This window comes from Rhopalosiphum maidis, chromosome 2 (genome assembly GCF_003676215.2).
Source record: "Rhopalosiphum maidis isolate BTI-1 chromosome 2, ASM367621v3, whole genome shotgun sequence".
In the NCBI taxonomy this organism is placed as follows: Eukaryota; Metazoa; Arthropoda; class Insecta; order Hemiptera; family Aphididae; genus Rhopalosiphum; species Rhopalosiphum maidis.
The window spans coordinates 57,035,109-57,047,468 of NC_040878.1; the positions used below are offsets into that span (position 1 = coordinate 57,035,109).

At 30.0% G+C, this 12,360-nt stretch overlaps 1 protein-coding gene across 4 annotated transcripts in view; it reads right to left on the minus strand.

Moving 5' to 3' along the window:
- The window catches only part of LOC113550961 (receptor-type guanylate cyclase Gyc76C-like), a 42,734-nt gene extending 36,201 nt beyond the window's left edge, over positions 1 to 6,533 (minus strand). For 2 of the 4 annotated variants that reach the window (XM_026952935.1, XM_026952934.1), the window contains exons 1-2: positions 6,002 to 6,533; positions 5,609 to 5,680 (exon numbers count right to left, since the gene is read on the minus strand). The gene's annotated coding sequence lies outside the window, so the exon portion shown is untranslated. Of the gene's footprint in view, positions 1 to 5,608; positions 5,681 to 5,753; positions 5,975 to 6,001 lie in introns of those variants that run through there. The other 2 variants (XM_026952937.1, XM_026952936.1) reach the window with 1 other exon arrangement.
- Between the last annotated feature and the right edge of the window lie 5,827 nt (positions 6,534 to 12,360).

A 12,360-nucleotide genomic window follows, 5' to 3' on the forward strand; every position in this document is an offset into this window, starting at 1 on the left:
AATACAAAAAAACTTATAATTGCACAACATTACATATTATAGCCGTAAAAAGGAATTCACAACGGGAAATTCGACATTCGGATGTATATATTTTGTATACAATACAAAAATAAAAAAACGCTGTTATATTCACAAGATGGATGAACTCGTTTGCTTATAATAGTAATAATAATAAAAAAAAGTGCGATTTCGAATGGAGAACACGTTGCGCATGGTGATGCGTTTTCTCTCTCGTCGGGCTGAGAGTCGACCTGATGGGTGCGCCCCGATGACGAGTATTACAGGTATAATATATGTAACGTGTGCGGACCAGACAACCGGGCACCTTATAATATCATAGCTCAACAACAACAACAACAACAACAACAACAACAACAGCAACACCAACGACGACAACAGCAGCACAACTGGTTCTCATCCGTTGACCGTCGATCGCCATCCTTTCAAAAATATATATCTGAGGCCACACGCGCAGAGTGCTTAAATTTGCGTGTGTGGCGCGTTTGAAATTTCCACGCGTGAACACCAGCGACTACCAAAACTGTCAGTATAATATATATTGTATTATTATTATACGCATATATGGTCGTCGGACAGCCGGAAGCGCAGAAACAAGTGTGCAAAAAATAAATCTTGACGATAATATTATACAGTTATTATACCTATAATAGCTAATGGTTATAGTACATATTATTAGGTTTTTGGACGGTTTTTTTTTTCGGACTGAAGAAATTGTCTGACTTACAGTTATTCCGCAAAGCACCTTGTCAATCTCGGCAACCACAAATACGGCGAATCGCGAACCGATAGAAAATTATGTTTTGAAAAAACGTTCAGACGAGAAGCACATAGCTATATTTTTTGTTTTTTATTGGTCTTGAAATTATAAAATTTCTAATTTGACTACTAAGGTTATTAACATTACATTATCGACGATTCCTGTGTTCAGGACTCCAGATATGAATTGTTAGAAATATGTCAAAAAATATATTCCGGGATTTTATGTAAGGGCCACCAAGTGAGCCTGGAATCAAATGAAATGTCCAATATTTTTATGTATTTTTTGTTGTCTGTTTTAATATTCTGTTGAGAAACTAAAGCTAATTTTTGCTGATCATTTTTCTAAATTTGTAGTTGTTTTTTGTAGGATATTTTGTACTGTTTAGATATTTTTACTTCTACAGAAGAAAATGGCATCATCAACAAATATGTTTTCTTTTATCAGCAATTTTTAGTGTTTATCATTACATTAAATCCCACTAAAAAAAGTGTTACCGACAGTGCGGATACTTATGGTTCGCCATTTTCTATATGAAGTTGTAAGAAGTTGATGTTTTGACTTGGAATGATCTACAGCTATATTTTATATTAAAACACTATATACACCTATAAATCGAGTTGACGTATTCATAAATTCGTGAACATCCTTAAGTATTATAGGCAATCGAACGGAATTAAGTCAAGTACCTAAATTAAAACTCACACAAGCGGTAATTAATATAGCTGACAACTGGGCAAGAATAAATACGTATTAATTGCAATAAAGATTTCAATAAACACGTATATCGATAGTAAAAATCAATTACATCCGGATTAATAAGACAATAAATCAATTAATGTATTTTAAGTCATAAACAATAAAATTGTCTATTTAATCCCTATTACATATAAGTGTAACAATATTTTTATTACACTGCAATAATATTAGATTGGCCGACTTGTTGAGATAAATTCTTTAAGTAGAAAAATTGAAAAACATAATACGGAACCATGATGATATTGATATACAATTTCGTAATAATATAATAATTTATTACAAAACTCATATCATAAAAGTAGAATAGACCTTTTAGACAGTTCACTCGCAATTTCCACTATATCTAACGTACCGTGATTCTTTAAGAGATAAAAATCTGTTATATATATATACTCGCGTGTATATATGATATATATAAAATATCTTTTCATTTACCAAGAAAAATAATTATCATTATAATGGTCCTATTATATTTGTACCTACGTGAAAAAAACCATTTAAATTAGTTGTTATAAACATTGTTCAAATTATCTATATATAGAAGTAATAAAATATATTTATTTTACTATACTATAACAGTAGGTAAATGTTTAGGCACGAACAGATAATATAATAGTTATTATGTTATTATAAAATCTATTATTATTATTTTATTTATTGCATTCACCTACTCTTTTATAGGCGATACACCAAATTAATCATTTCAAAAATCATTTCACCTTAAATAACAGCTGATTAAATACCTTTATGTACATAAATACAAGGATTTAGATTAAAAATAATATACTTAGGCCATATAATGCTTCATGCTTCATCAATAATACAAATGATTGCTTTATTATCGTCAAGTGGTATAACTTAAATATTGCTTAATACAATTACTAATCAATAAGGTAATTATTATAAATACACACATACACTCGTTAGGTACACACACAAATGTCAAATACCTACATAATATGCATAGACTATATTTAAACCTATATGAGTGCGTGCAACCAGACATGAGTTGAAATAATTAATATCACTTAGGATACGAATAAGTGTATAAAGGATGCAACATTATACGAAGGTATAACATTTAAAAAAAATCCGTTTTTTAGTAAAATATCTAACACAGTTAGGTTAGAGCACCTTCATTTGGAATTATTTTAAACTGGTTATAGTTTGGAATTAAAATTAATACAATACCAAAAATATCCTACAATGAACCGATGGTAAGTAATATTGTTACAAAGGTTATAGGTTTATATTATATTTTAAAAGTAAATGCAAACTATAGATAGGTAAAAAAATTATCAAAATATAAATTGTATTATAAATCTTAGCACTGTATCGAACAAAGCGTTATGATGTAACAAAACTATCACGTTTTGTGTACAACATAATATTTCGTTTCGCATAATGATAATTTATGCAGCTCGTAACAATTTTCGTTTTCAATAGGTAATTATTATTTTGAAAGTTAGTCGCGTTATTATGGTTAGAGCTTATGAATAATTAAAATAATACTAATAATGATGGTAATAATACCAGAGCAATATACCTATAGCGTGTATTTGAAAATTCTGATGCGTAAAACATTATCAAATCAATTAAAAATAACACGGTAATTGTAGAGTCCCTCGGATTCGAACTCTGTACCAAAACCCGTGAGATGCCCTTTAGTTAACCCATCAAGGTATAATAATTGATTTTTTTCGTTCGTTATCGAAAACGATTTGAAAAAAAGAAGTAAAAAGACCACCAAAACCTAAGCGTCTTCTCGTGTTATCTAGACAATCGTCGTTTTCTTTTATAACGCGTCGTAAAAAATGTCGAAAATACTATAATAAGCTGTTTCCTACTATAATAGCTATATTATGTGTATTGTTTTCGTAATTAAGCAAACACGGGGACGCATAATAAATAATATTTGTTCATTATAAACTTATAAAGCTCGGAAAACAATAATATAATTGCACTATGACGCATTGTTTGATCGCGATAATTTCTCGCGACAAGCCCGACAGTATAAGTAGACATATAGCGTGTGATTACGATGGTGTTCTTCTCTTTTTTCAAACAAACTTTAAACGCAACAAGTGCGCGGGTTTAAAAATTATAGGTATATATACACGTCATACATTCAAAATGTACCTGGAATAGATAATAACATGACACGGACTCTAAACGTAAAAATATTGTCAAATCCTCTACACCGAACACGGTCATACAGCTGAGAACGTTCAACACACCTAGGACAAAACGATTTCATACCAAATAATAATGTAATAACATACGATAGACAAACCCAAATAGTATTAGAATTATTATCGTAGGACCGCGTGTATTGCCACGGGGTAACACCTACGCTCCATGCGTATTGCTAGAATACTATGTATATATATATATGTATATAGATTAAGTCGGACCACTTTGCAAACCATTCGACCTCGTCGTCTCCGAAAACAATAAGACGGCGTAGTAGTAGTAATATTATAGTAGTAGTAGTAGTAGTAGTAGTAGTAGTAGTAGTAGTAGTAGTAGTAGTAATAATAGTAATATATAGTATTGATGTACATTGTACGTATGACACGTATGGTGTGTGTGTATGTGTGGGTATGTGTAAAAACACCGCTGGCCAGAGTGTCACACGTTGACCTTCGGAAACGTGCCCGAATTACTGTGTAATTACCAAACGACCTGGGCGGGAAGAACATACATACACACGCGCCCGAACTGTGGAGGGAAAGAAGGTGGACTTTTGTATCGTAATTACGTAATTTCGGCGGAGCGCATGTGTGAAAAAAAAAATCTGAAATGCCGTCATCGTCGAATAACATCCTCGATAACGAACTATATATTTTAACATAATAATATCTCATACTTAAATACGATATTATAATAAATAATAATAAATATACTAATATATTATTTCTGAAATGTTAAAAACATATGCGGGCGGCGCCTCGAGCTCTCGTCTCAATACTTTCAATGCTGTTTGGGTGGCCTCCGCCGAAAATGTCACGGTCAAGATTATGCGTGGTGTGGTATAGACGTATAGTAGTCGTGTACTCGTGTGTGTTATAGTCGTGGTGTGGTGTGCTCGGGGATAGATTCGGTTTTTGTTTGGTTTTTTTTTTCTAATAGGTTTGTATAGGCTCGCATGCCGACATTGTACGCGTGTATAATATATACGGACCGCGTCGTACTCGTAACGTAGAGCTAACGATACCGTGATATACTTACAAACTACCTGTTATACGTTTCCAGAAGACGCCGAAGTATATGCCCATCGACTATACAACACAATATTATACATATTTACATTATATAAAATGCTGCCGCCAAAATGTTTACCCATATGATACATATACAGCCATACAGGTATTAAATTAAATAGTCTTTATGTTTGTAATTTATTTTGCCGTGTTAGCGAATATTATGATCATCGGAAAACGCATCTATTTTTTCCCTCGCACCGCTCGCATCATGGTGGCGACGACTAACGCATCCATCATATTATTTTATTAATACGGACGACGTGGAATAGTAATAATTAATAATCAATGATGATCGTTCGTCATCGAATCGAAATCGAAAAGACTGCCAACGCGTAATTGCGCGAAAACCAAATATTATTGTTATTATTAATATATTAATGGACGAGTCATCGGTCAACAAGACGTGTGCATGTGTTGTACACCCGATGACACAGTACTAATTGAAGGGACATCGGCGGTGTAATGCAATTTAATGTAATAGCCGTTAAAAAAACAAGTACAATTATTATTGGCAATTTATTATTATTTTGTAATGAAATTGTCATGCGGGAAACGCAAGACACGCAAAAACTCTTGCGTGGGGTCTAGCCTATACACATAACGATTTCAAAAATGTAATTTAAACGTGAGCGAACTATTCAAATAGAGACGCAAACCAGTTTCATAATTGTATTATAATTACCTAGGTGCATATAGTGCAGGTATTACCTATAGATCTATATACCGACGTAAGTGTATCTACTATCTATGTATAGCAACGGTATATTAATGTAATATTGTTATTATTAAACTGTACAACGCTTACCAGTTAGAATCAACGTCCGGGTTGACATCATCGACGGACCGATAACACTGAATTCATACACGCCCCGAATACCTGTAAACACAAAACGATTTTTTTTTAAAACCGTCTAGTCACGAATGACGTGAGATATAAACTCTACACATACGTTTACAAAAATTATATATTACAAATATGCACACACGTAAACGCGATAAAAGCTCAAATAAATAAAAGTAAAAAAACGGCGAAAAATTTTTTTCGAAATCTCGCGGGGAGGGTTGGACAGATAAGTATGTGGAGAAAATAAAATATCGACCGTAAACTAGGTAAGTATAATACCTAAAAAACAGTAACAATATAAAACAGAATAAAATTCGAACGACGGTCGTTGCCCCGTCAATGGCTTTTACTTACTGGTCAGCTAAACGATAGCGCATTTGATTCGTACCCGTCAACGACAGGTCGTTCCACAGGTCCGTCGATCGCTTATTTTATATATTATCACTGTTCGGACAACTGGTTATCATTAAACATAACCTAGAAAATGGCAGTCGGCGGCGGTAAACGAGCGTGCGGCCGCTGAAACACCGACTGATCACCGCCAGCAGATGATACGATTATTGTTGTTATTTATTTTATTAATGTTTCATAATGAATCGCGTAGAAAATGTTTAAAAAAAATGAATGATACGCACACGTATGAATACGCGCGTTCGTCAAATTTTCAAATAATAATAAATGTGCCGCAGCTCGAAGGAAAAAAAATAATAAAACGATGGGAATACAACTTGATACAGTGGATAATAATTTACGGCTTTTATCCGTTTGGGATATTATTATTATTATTATTATGTTATAAATTATTATACGTGTTAACGCGTGTGCGACGAGTAGCGCGTAACGTGCACGGAACGGAGACTAGTACTAAACATTGCGGTTGCGGTTACGGCAGTGGCGGCGGCAGCAACAGCGACGACGGCGGCGGCGGCGGCGGCGAGCAACAAGTTGTTGTTATACACACACGCGCACACACTCGCGCACGTACACACGGCAACACACAAACACACGCGCACTTCCTGAGAGTGATATGATTACTATTAATAGACCGGTGGCCTCGATCGTTGCCGCCGCCGCCGAGTGCATCCAGTTCTTGATAACGGGGCGGCGCAACAGCAATAAACAAGATGGGACGCCATCTGCCGTCCGGTCCAGGATTGCACGTCTAGTCGCGAAATTTTCCGGCCAGATTTTTCGGAGGGGCCACCGGCCCGATCACCTGCACTTAGTGCACTTGCACCTGAAACGGACGCGACGACTGGCCTAACACGTTTCCGCCAAAAGTGTATACCTGTCCTTTTTCCACTGAATGATATATTGACTACATTTCCACTAAAAAAAATATATATAGACATATACTATTAAAAGCTGTAATACAGTAAGTTTATTTAATACACTATAAAAAATTGAAAAACAGTATAATATCATACTAAAATGTTTAAATGTATAATATTTATAACAATAATAATAATCAAAATCGTGAATTTGTCAGAACCTCACAACGGCACAACGAACTTAGCAATACTTTTATTTATATATACATATTATAATACGGATTGACGTATAATCGTTTATGTTACTAGTACATTAAAAATGATATATTTTTATTTATATAAAAACAAAATATTATAATTATCTATATATTCCTCGTATTAGTTACCTACTTAATAAATATTTTTTATTTTTTATACCATGTTTATTGTATTAACAGAGTTATTGCTTAATTTTTTTTTATTATATAGTTGTATATGAAAATTGTCTTATTAACATTTAGTTTGGATAGTACATAGTTTTTCAATATTATGTATCTAGTTTGCTGAATAAATTTAGATATAGATACTGTATTATAGCTTTTAATAGTATAAACATTGTTTTGGTATATTAATAAAGGTAAATATCCAAATAGGTGAAGTAGGTACTGTGAATGTAAAGTATATAGTATAGTATATACCTAGGTATAATCGGTATAGGATATATTTGTTAGTTGTTATCATTAAGACGGACGGCCAACTAGCCTGTAAACTGTTATCGGGCGATTAACTATAACTATTATTATAGTTGTATGCATATTATGTATTTATGTAGTACTAGTATTGTGTTGAAATATGCTCTCGAGAGTTCAATCGGATTCTGGTGATGGCATACGATACATTATTATAAAGGTGTAACGACATAGAATAAACGGCACATGCGGCTGATTGCGACGGTTTTTGCAGGAATTCGCTCGCTTAACATAAAAATAATCACATTTAATCCAGACACTAGAGTTTAGAATAATTACATAGATTTTTGTTTTGCGCCGCCTGTTTAATCGTCGAAATCACGTACGTAACAAAAAAAAAACCATACCTAATTTTCTGTAATTACAAAATTAATTTCTGATCGACGATCGTTAATTTTAAAGTCAATTGAAAGTTCACAATTTGACGTCATCGCGCGTGAGTGATAAAAAAAGTGCACTGTTGCTATAATATAATATATATTATGTATTACAGCAGCTGTATAATATAATAGTGCAATATACAAAATACCAATCAACATTAGTACGTCCAATAGAAAAATAATAGAGAAACACTTATTTATACGCATATAGAAACTGGTTTATTATATTTTAATGTAGCAATAATATCAACTATCAACTATATTATGTACATAAGAAATGGAAATATACCTATAGTACGAGGGTAAAGTTTAATTTTATAATAATAAAATAGTTATGAATTTATGATACTTAGTTTTATATACATCCCTAATTATAACCTGAGCAAAATAATATTTTCAAAAAATTATAATAATAGCGTCATTATAATACTACATTATTGTACAGATAAATACTAAACTACGAATATTAATCTTAAAATTATTCAAAATTGTAGTCCAAAATAAATGTTTATTTCAGGTGTAGCAGTGTTAAACTATATTTTAAAGTGTTCTTAAAATACGAAATTATTGCATAGAATTTGAAATAACGTTGTAAATTCCTGTTTGTCCGTGTGTACAACAGTCAACAAGTTACTTTCGAAGCAAAACAATAAATTGGAAATAAATTATTTACATAGTAAATTAGCATTAACGTATAAATTATTGATTTTAAAGATGAATAGAGCTATAGAAGTACTTAGAATACAATCAATTATATATAATATTTTTAAAAATAAATTCAGGCTATTGGGTATTATTGTTTATCACAATATCACGTTTGTATTATAATTAAAATATATTTTTATTTTTTATTAGCTTTATTTATAAATCAATGTTACCTAATCTATATACCAACATAATTGTATTTATATAACTATATGCTACAAATAATAGTTATTGTAATGTTTTTAGCGTTTTTGGATCTTAAAACCTATTTTTAAATGTTTTACGATGATGGTGATTTGCATTTCACAGTAAGATTATGTCTCATTAGTCATTAACGACATAAACTTATCGTGTCTAATATTATAATCAACATAATTATACGACAATTTTTTTTTCAAGAAATTCAAAAATATTTACTATAAAGATAAACATAACACTTTACAGTTTGTACGACACAATCCAATATAAATTAAATAATTGGACTAGATCGTAAAATAATAATTAATAATGAACAGCAATAACACTAAAAGTAGTATATATAAATATATAATATAATTTAATCTATGCGTAAATATATAAATTAATAAATAATTTTAATTTTAATAACGAGGCAATTAAACAATAATATGACGTGAAAAAGTCTGTATAACTATATTGTAAATATTTATGTACATTTAAGTTCTTAATCTTACTTGTTTGGTTTGGAAAATTTAAATGTTTGAAAATTTTAACTTGGCCTACTATTATGTTTTTGTTGTAAACTCAGTTCGTCAATAAAGCATGTACTCGTATAATAAGAAATGTTTGGTCGTAAACTTGCACTATATAGTGGGTAATCCTATAATTAAAATGTCAATTGTAATTTTGATTCAAATTATTTTGCCAGGTATTTTTTTGCACATCTTTATAATTGTTCGAACAATTATTATGATTATTATTATTATTGTTGTTGTTATTGTTATTGTATGGTATACGAACAATAAATTCAATTCATCCGAATATCAACAAACTATAAAAAAAATACAAACCGAACCCGGCGAAACCTACACTAAAAATCAGTTCTATATTGAATGATTTTAATTTAAAAACTGAAAACCTAATCATCACATAATATTTAGGTACCTAGTTTAAAAAATCTGAGTCCTCGGTTTAAAAATTATATTTTTATTTCTTGAAATAACGAACACCCTTGCCAAAATATAACTGCATAGTATCAGTATGCTAAAATTTAAAGCTAATGTTTACCTATCAAACGATAAGTTTCACGACCGTCAAAGTTTTATAATAATCAGAATTCAGCAGACAATACTTATTTATACGCGTAATTCCAATATTATACCCGCATGTAGTAATAATAATGATAACTTTCAAAGTTCCTAAAATTTCAAGCTCCAATCAAAATGATAAAATGTTGTGAGACAAATTGGTTAAAATAAATTTAAAAAAACGTAAAAAGATACGTAATGCCCGTACGAAGTATTATTATGTTATGAACCAATTGTAATGCTGGGATTGGTCGCCGTTGTGTTTTATAGTCACGCCCTAAGTACGACGGGTTTTAAATTTTTACTACAAGATAATAAGAGAAAGTTCGTAAAAATAATTTTTTTATCCATACATATTTAACTATTTATAAATATTATACTTTTTTATAATACATATAATATTTACGTAACTGAAAAAAAGTATAATATATATATATATATACCTATATATACGGTTGAATATTATCTATTTACATACAAAGATTTAAAGAAAAAAGTATTTTAGAAATAATCTCAAATACTTAAAAGAATATGTTTTGATTAAATATGTGATGACTGATGAGATGTAGATGTATTTGATATACCTACTAGCTGTAGGTAATAAATATTTGTTTCACTCCACGCAAGTTTAGATAAAAAATTATTATAACACTGTAACATAATATATCTTTTTTTATAAAATATCTATATCAATAATATAATTTCTTTATGATAATAATGTAGGTGTAAATAACTTTTGTTACTCGACCATTAAAATGGCTTTTAACAGTTTTGATAAACATATCCTGATATCACCTAAACAAATACTAAAAAATCGATAAAGTATAATGTACCAAATTCTATTATCATAATATTACACAATAGTGGGCATTAACTAGTTAAAAGACTTTTGAACGAAAAAAAAGAAGGAACAAAAATACTGTACATTCCTAAACCATAAAATAGCTAGTGTGCAATGACAATAAATATTATATTAATTAATGTTTAACAAAAGTTAGTTATTATTGAAAAAAAATAAGCTGCACGATCACTATATGTGCGACACGGACTGTAATTAAAAAAACATTAATTAACTTTTAGAATTAAATATTATATAATTTTTAATTATTAATTTATAACTCGTCTCTTGACGAAGTATCTCCACTGGGAGGTCTCTTCAACCCATTATTACTGTTGGCTGTCGATATATATTATTGTATCAATTAATAATTATTGCTTATTGTTCATGTTGTAACAGATTGCTTAATAAAGAATTGTGTTAAAAAAAAAATTATTAATTTAACTAAATTAGATTAAGTACCTATAGTACAGTTACAGTATATTATAAATTTGGCCATCTATGATATTATTATTATTATGCTTATATAGACAACATAGGCAATAAGTATAAAGGTATAGGGAATATGGTTACATGTCATAAACCAGTCTGGCTAATAATGTTTAGCAAATAAATTACGGTAAAGTTACTTATGCGGTTGGTTTACTACATAAAGACCACAATAAATCATTACACACACATACGTCGTACTTATAATTTCATAATGCAGACAGACATTAAGTTTTAATAAACTGATTACAGGCAAATAATATTTGTTTTATCTCCAATATAAAATTGACATAATATTTTTTAAACAACTGTTTGTTTTATCAATTATTTTTTATTTGTTTTGTTTTTGTACTTCAAATTTTCCGAGATGATATTTACTTCACAAATATTAACGAAATTAAGTAAATATTTTAATATAATTTTCATGTAGCTTATATAACACCTAAAGGAAATATATGCATAACTTGGGCATCGAATATATATATATATATATACAGACTATAAAACGTTTCCGCTTAAGGACCTTTAAATTATGAGTTTACAGTAAAAGAATAGTTTATTAAGCTAAAGAGCGTGGTACTTGAATTAATTATACCTCTGTCGAATTACCTAATCGTGAAAATATGTTATTTTTGGTAATTATAAGAATAGACATGGACGCATTGGAACTATATTATTCTTATATCAGTTATATCGCTTAAATATTTTTATTCGTGAAATTTCTTCGTAATAACTAAGTTTATAATTAGTAAAGACAGTTATGTTAAAAACATGTAATATTATTATTGTAACTACATTTTTCAACACAATATAATATCTAAAAAAGTAATTACTATACTAAATTTTCATCATTATAATACGTTAAAGGTACGCACTTAGTTTCGTGTTAAATATAAGTTTGAATGCATATAAATTATAGTTTACTTTATCTTTATGAACATTTTATGTCGCTTTAGGATAAGTTAAGGTTTGATAGAGTGATAAAAGAAAATCAATAAGTCGTAATCTAAATTGCTTTCTTTAATTTTCCAATTTTT